Here is a 6,661-nt window from a genome sequence, read left to right as displayed (position 1 = left end):
TTCCCTCCGCTGGCAGCCCCAGACCCTGGCAGGACTGGGCAGCCCAAGCCACTCCAGGGCGGCCGTGCCCCTCTGGCATGTGCTCACTTCCCCGTGGTAGCGTGTGTGTGTCCGAGATGGGGCCTCAAGGCCACTGTCCCATCCTCAGCCACCTGCCACATGCCCCCCGCACTGGGCTGTGGCTGCCCGCTGGCTCTCGCGACGGTGCCAGGTTACAGCGCCGTGCTCGGACAAGGACATTTCTCACTGTCCGCGCCGGCTGGCAGTGGCCGCACTCACGGGTCTTATGCTCCCCAGCAGCCTGGCTTGGCAGCTTCAGCGCGTTGCTGCTCCCTGAGATCACTGCTCCGAATGCCTTCCCTGCGGCTCATCCCTCCACTCCCAGCTCCGCGGCCAAGCCCGTGAAGACAGCCCAGTGCACGGCACAAGGGCAGAGGAGCAGCAATGTATTCTCCTGGCTGGCAATGGATTTTCGCCAGCTCTGGGGACCTCAAGGGGGGTGCCGTGCCCGCCAGATGGGGGCACAGCTCTGTCTGTCCCTTCCCAACACCATCCAGGGCAGATTTGCCGACGGCTGCCCCAGAGCAGCTGGGGAGGAGCGGGTGCAGGGCCGGGAGAGCAGGCAGCTGGGCCGTGGAGGAATGCCAGGACGCTGAGTGCAGGGCCTCCTTTGGCTCTGCGCGGCCCTCGCTTCCCTAAATAGCCGGCCGTGGGGTGGAAGGATTAGCTGGGGGCATTCCTCTGCCCCTGGCCACCGACCCCAGGACGTGCTGCTCATCCTGACACGAATCCCTGCACCCAACATGCTGTTCTTCACCACAAGTCCTTCGCACCAGGGGTCGGTATTCCTGCTCCTCCCTCCACCTCGTGCTTCCAAACCCTGTGGGGATTCATATACACTGAGTCCATTGGGGTTGTTCCGCTGGGATGTGGAGGACAGGTTTGTGCTCTTTCCTTCCCACGCCTCCTGGCAGCGCTGGCGGAGCGCAGGGGTATTTATAGTGCCCAGTGAGGTGAAGACGTTCCCGAATGCTCTGGGCCAGTGTGATGACGGGGCTTTTCCCTTTCCATGCCTCCTGGCAGAGCTGATGGAGCGAGAGGGTATTTATAGTGCCCAGCGAGGTGAAGAGTTGTTCCTGAACGACAGCGCAATGACGGGGTTGGTTGGAGTACAGTCACATCCACGTGATGTCCTGGGAAGAGCTGAGGGCCCGGCTATGGGTCTAGGTTCCATCAGATGTGCTCCATGGGAAGGGGTTGGTGCTGATGTTTGGCCCTGGTTGGGAGCGGCCATAGGAACCAGGCTGTGTGGGACTCACCGGGCTGTGCTGCCTGTTTGGGTCCCAGGAGGCCACAGCTGGGGGTCAGAACATGGCACGGAAGTGCTGAAATAAATCAGGAATGAGGTGTGGGAATAAGGATGGAAAGGCTCAGTGTTCTGGTTTCTTAACACCATCTTCCCCTAAGCAGAAGTTAACTGAGTCAGGGAGCAAGCTGGTTGTTCCCACCAGGACACTTGATGTCAAACCTCCAAAGCAGCCTCCTGATAGTCTGGTCAGGGCTGGTTGTCTTGCCTATGGAACTGGACTCCAGCTTCTGCTGCTCCTTCTTGGGATCCTCTGGCCTCCTATGCCATTCCTCATGCTCCGCCTTTGCTTGCACCCTGTTGAAGGTCCACAACCTCATCCATGGCCTGGATGCACAGAGGGATGCTGCTGCCCTGCTACCAGCAGGAGACTTTGTGCACTTTGCCTTGGTTACACTTGGTGGGGTTACAGCTCCTAGGAAATGACCTGGAAAGAGGGTGGGAAGAAGGGTGTGCTCCCAATGAATGTTAGGGTCTTGCTCTGCTTCCAGGTGTTTGGGTCTCACTCTGCTCCCAGTGAGCATTTGGGTCTCGCTCTGCTCCCAGCGAGTGTTAGGGTCTTGCTCTACTCCTAATGAGCATTAGAGTCTTGCTCTGCTCCCATCAAGCATTTGGGTCTCGCTCTCCTCCCAGCAAGTGTTTGGGTCTTGCTCAGCTCCCAACAATCATTTGGGATGCCTTCATGGCATTGGTTGCTCGCTAGCTCCTTCACAGTGTTAGTTGTTCTCCAGCTCCTTCATGGTGCTGGTTGTTCTCCAGCTCCTTCATGGTGCTGGTTGTTCTCCAGCTCCTTCATGGTGTTGGTTGCTCTCCAGCTGCTTTGTGGTGCTGGTTGCTCTCCAGCTGCTTTGTGGTGCTGGTTGCTCTCCAGATCATCACATATCTTTTTCCAGGGATGTCCTTCCAGGGACTCATAAAAATGAGATTAAGCCAGCACCCAAACAGTGTCTGTGACCTGGCAGCGGCTGCAGCTGTGGATGGGACGATCGATCTGCCAACAGATGAATAAAACACACTCTTCCTTGCCCAGACACCAAGGTAATCTTTCCCTGAGCTCTTCTGCTCAGGGGCATGTGACAGAGGTAAACCAGGCTGCAGCTGGAAATCTGACTAATGAACAACATATTCTCCTAATTCTGTGCATTTGGAGGAATTTGAAGGTGTCATGGATCCGAATCCACCACTTTCACAAACCAGGACAGTGATTTACCACTGTGCAAAGATCTGGTTCTACAGATGAACCGTGGTTGCACTGGTTCTTCGCTCAGGTTCTGAGCAAGATGAGACCTGTGCAGGAAGGAAACACCTCATGAAGTCAAGGGCAATGTCCTGCACAGGGTTTGAGGCAATTGCCAATTTCACCACAGGCTGGAGGAAGATGTGATTTGGAGCAGCCCTGGGGAGAAGGATTTGGGTGCGGGGAGAGGAGAAACTTGACAGGAGCCGGCAACGTGCACTTGCATCCCAGAAACCAACCATGTCCTGGGTTGCATCCAAAGCTGTGGGATCAACAGGGAGAGAGGGGATTCTGCCCCTCTGCTCCGCTCTAGGGAGACCCCATCTAGAGCCTGTGTCCAGTTCTGGAATCCTCACCATAAGAAGGAAATGGAATTGTTGGAACGAGTCCAGAGGAGGCCACGGAGATGATGTGAGGGCTGGAGCACCTCCGCTCTCAGGACAGGCTGGGAGAGCTGGGGTTGTTGAGCTTGGAGAAGAGAAGGCTGTGGGGAGACCTTAGAGCAGCTTCCAGTATGGAAAGGGGCGCCAGGAAAGCTGGGGAGGGGCTTTTTCCAAGTGTCTGGAGTGACAGGACGAAGGGGAATGGATTTTAAATTGGAAGAGGGAAGGCTTAGAGGAGACATTAGGAAGAAATTCTTCATGATGAGGGTGGGGAGGCAGTGTCACAGGAATCATAGAATCACGTGGTTGGAAAAGATCCATCCCTGTCCACTACTGAACCATCCCTGAATACCTCGTCTGCCTGGCTTTTAAAACCCTCCAGGGATGGGGACTCCACCACTGCCCTGGCAGCCTCTGCCAGGGCCTGAGAACCATTTCCATTAAGAGATTCTTCCTGACGTACAATCTGAACCTGCCTTGTGGCACAACTTGAGGCCATTTCTCTCGTCCCATCCCCTGTCACTTGGGAGAAGAGCCCAGCACCCACCTCTCCACAACCTCCTGTCAGGCAGTTGCAGACAGTGATGAGGTCTCCCCTCAGCCTCCTCTTCTCTAGGATAAACAGCCCCAGGGCCCTCAGCCGCCTCTCAGAACCCTTGTTCTCCAGCCCCTTCCCCAGCTCCGGTCCCTTCTCCAGACACGCTCCAGCCCCTCAAGGTCCTTCTTGGAGTGAGGGGCCCAGAACTGAGCCCAGGAGTCGAGGGGCGGCCTCCCCAGCACCGAGTCCAGGGGCACAATCCCTGCCCTGCTCCTGCTGGCCACGCTGTTTCTGGAACAGGCCAGGATGCCACTGGCCTTCTTGGCCACCTGGGCCACTGCTGGATCGTGTTCAGACACTGTCGACAACACCCCCAGGTCCTTCTCCTCCAGGCAGCTTTCCAGCTTCTCTTCCCCAAGCCTGGAGCTGCTCAGGGTTGTTGTGATTAACCCCCCTCCCAAGGCAGCTTCTATTTATCAAGCCCCCAGCCATCCAGTCTGTTCCCAATCCTCTGATAGAGGACAAGCCATGCCACGCATGACCCATCACCAGCGTGGATCTGCACTGGGAACAGGGACGCAGCCTCACACATGTGGTTCTTTTCTTGAGATCTTACAGTCTCAGAGACAAAAGAAGAAAGATCATAGAATCATAGAATCACCAGGTTGGAAGAGACCCACCAGATCATCGAGTCCAACCATTCCTATCAAACACTAAACCATGCCCCTTAGCACCTCGTCCACCTGTGCCTTAAACCCCTCCAGGGAAGCGGACTCAACCACCTCCCTGGGCAGCCTGGGATGAAGCGTTCGTTTTCAAGGAACTTTCCCGTTAGTTTTTTTCAGTTCATGACTCGGTGGTAGGGACAAGTTTTGAAATGTCAGCGCACTGAGGCAGCTCTTCAAATTGTTTATCGTGACCCAGAGGGTGGGAATTATCTCAGCACACCGTAAATATCTTTTGTGAGCATCGGCCACGGATAGCACGGCTCAGCTCCCTTCAGAGACTAGAGAGAAACGTGCTCTGAGGGTCTGACTCCTAATTTAGGCATTTACTTTCAGCTGCAATGAATCACACCCGTTTCTTTCCAGTGACTCTGAGGCAGCCTGCACAGATGTGGACATGCACATCTCATCGGCTGAACTACGGCCAAGGCGGTGAAGGCTTGACCTCAGATGCGCTGCTATTTGGCTGCGACACCTCTGTGTGTCACGGTGCGCTGATGCGGCCTGAAATTAAATAGCAGTGTGATGCTGCTATTGAGGGGATCTAGTAAAATGGGATGGTGGCTGTATAAGACATTCCCTCCTGATGGGGTCACAGGTTGCTGCGAAGCAGTTGTTTTAAATGCAAGTCATTAAAATGCCACGTAGCATTCTAAGCCCAAACTGAAATGTATTTATAAAGCTTGCTGTCAGCTCCCTGGCACAGGATCCCTGTGCTGCTCTGAGTTATTTTGGGATTGATGAGGTCACAACGTGCTTGCTTGGGGCACGTCTGGCAGTGCATCAGGGACCCTCACAACAAGAAGGACATGGAGGGGCTGGAGTCCATCCAAAGAAGGGAACAGAGCTGGGGAAGGGGCTGGAGAACAGGAGTTATGAGAGGCAGCTGAGGGACCTGGGGTTATTTAGCCTGGAGAAGAGGAGGCTGAGAGGAGACCTCATAGCTGCCTGCAGCTCCCAGAAAGGAGGCTGGAGCCAGGCAGGGGTCAGGCTCTGCTCCCATGGAACAAGGAACAGAATGAGAGGAAACACTCTCAAGTTGTGCCAGGGGAGGGTGAGACAGGATATCAGAAAAAAATCCCTCATGGAAAGAGCGCTGAAGCCCTGGCTGAGGCAGCTCAGGGCGGTGGTGGAGTCCCCATCCCTGGAGGGGTTCAAAACAGATGTGCACATGCACTTTGTGTCATGGTTTAGCAGGCACAGTGGGGTTGGAGAAGGCTGAGGAGAGATGCTGTTGGCAGCAGCCGACGTGTTGCAGCTTGATGCCTTAATCAAGTGATGTGGTAAAACGATGAAGGAAACCATTGCTGCACAAACTCTGTGTGGTTGCAATAACTCAGCAGAGACAGACGGAGTAGAGTCTGTGAAGAACAAGTGCCTTAAATGGCTCTTGAATAACCTGATGGCTCATCTGAGTGTTGAACTCTCGTTGCTCTCCACTGCACCCTTAAAGGAGGCTGGAGCCAGGCAGGGGTCACAGAATCATAGAATCATTAATCACAGAATCGTTAAGGCTTGAAAAGCTCTCCAAGCTCATCCAGTCCAATCATCAGCCCAACCCCACTGTGCTGACTGAACTCTGTCCCTGAGCACCTCATCGACATGCATTTTGAACCCCTTCACGGATGGGGATTCCACCACTGTCCTGGGCAGCCTCTGCCAGGGCTTCACCACTCTGTTAGGGAAGGAATTTTTCCCAATATCAAATCTAAACCTCCACTGGTGCAACTTGAAGCCCTTTCCTGTCACCCTATCAATTGTTACATTGGAGAAGAGAGCAGGACCCACCTTGCTCCAACTTCCTTTCCAGGAGCTGTGGAGAGTGATGATGTCTCCTCTCAGTCTCCTCTTCTCCAGGATAAACAGACCCAGGGCCCTCAGCCACCCCTCAAAAACCTTGTTCTCCAGCCCCTTCCCCAGCTCCGTTCCCTTCTCCAGACGTGCCCCAGCCCCTCAAGGTCCTTCTTGGAGCGAGGGGCCCAGAACTGAGCCCAGGAGTCGAGGGGCGGCCTCCCCAGCACCGAGTCCAGGGGCACAATCCCTGCCCTGCTCCTGCTGGCCACGCTGTTTCTGGAACAGGCCAAGATGCCACTGGCCTTCTTGGCCACCTGGGCCACTGCTGGATCATGTTCTGCCACTGTTGACCTACACCCCAGGTCCTTCTCCTCCAGCTTTCCAGCTTCTCTTCCCCAAGCCTGGAGCTGCTTGGGGTTGTTTCCCGAGTGCAGGACCTGGCATTGAGACTGGCTGAATCTCATACAATTGGCTTTGTATTGAGTTGGGCTCTTCTCCCAAGAAACAAATGATGAGAGGAAACCACCTCAAGTTGCACCAGGGGAGGTTTAGATTGGATATTGGGAAATATTACTTCATGGATAGAGGGGTGAAGGCCTGGCAGGGGTTGCCCAGGGC

The sequence above is a fragment of the Phaenicophaeus curvirostris genome, unplaced genomic scaffold, assembly GCF_032191515.1.
Source record: "Phaenicophaeus curvirostris isolate KB17595 unplaced genomic scaffold, BPBGC_Pcur_1.0 scaffold_115, whole genome shotgun sequence".
NCBI lineage: Eukaryota > Metazoa > Chordata > Aves > Cuculiformes > Cuculidae > Phaenicophaeus > Phaenicophaeus curvirostris.
The sequence above is the reverse complement of the archived record's forward strand: the minus strand, read 5'-3'. Positions refer to the sequence as shown.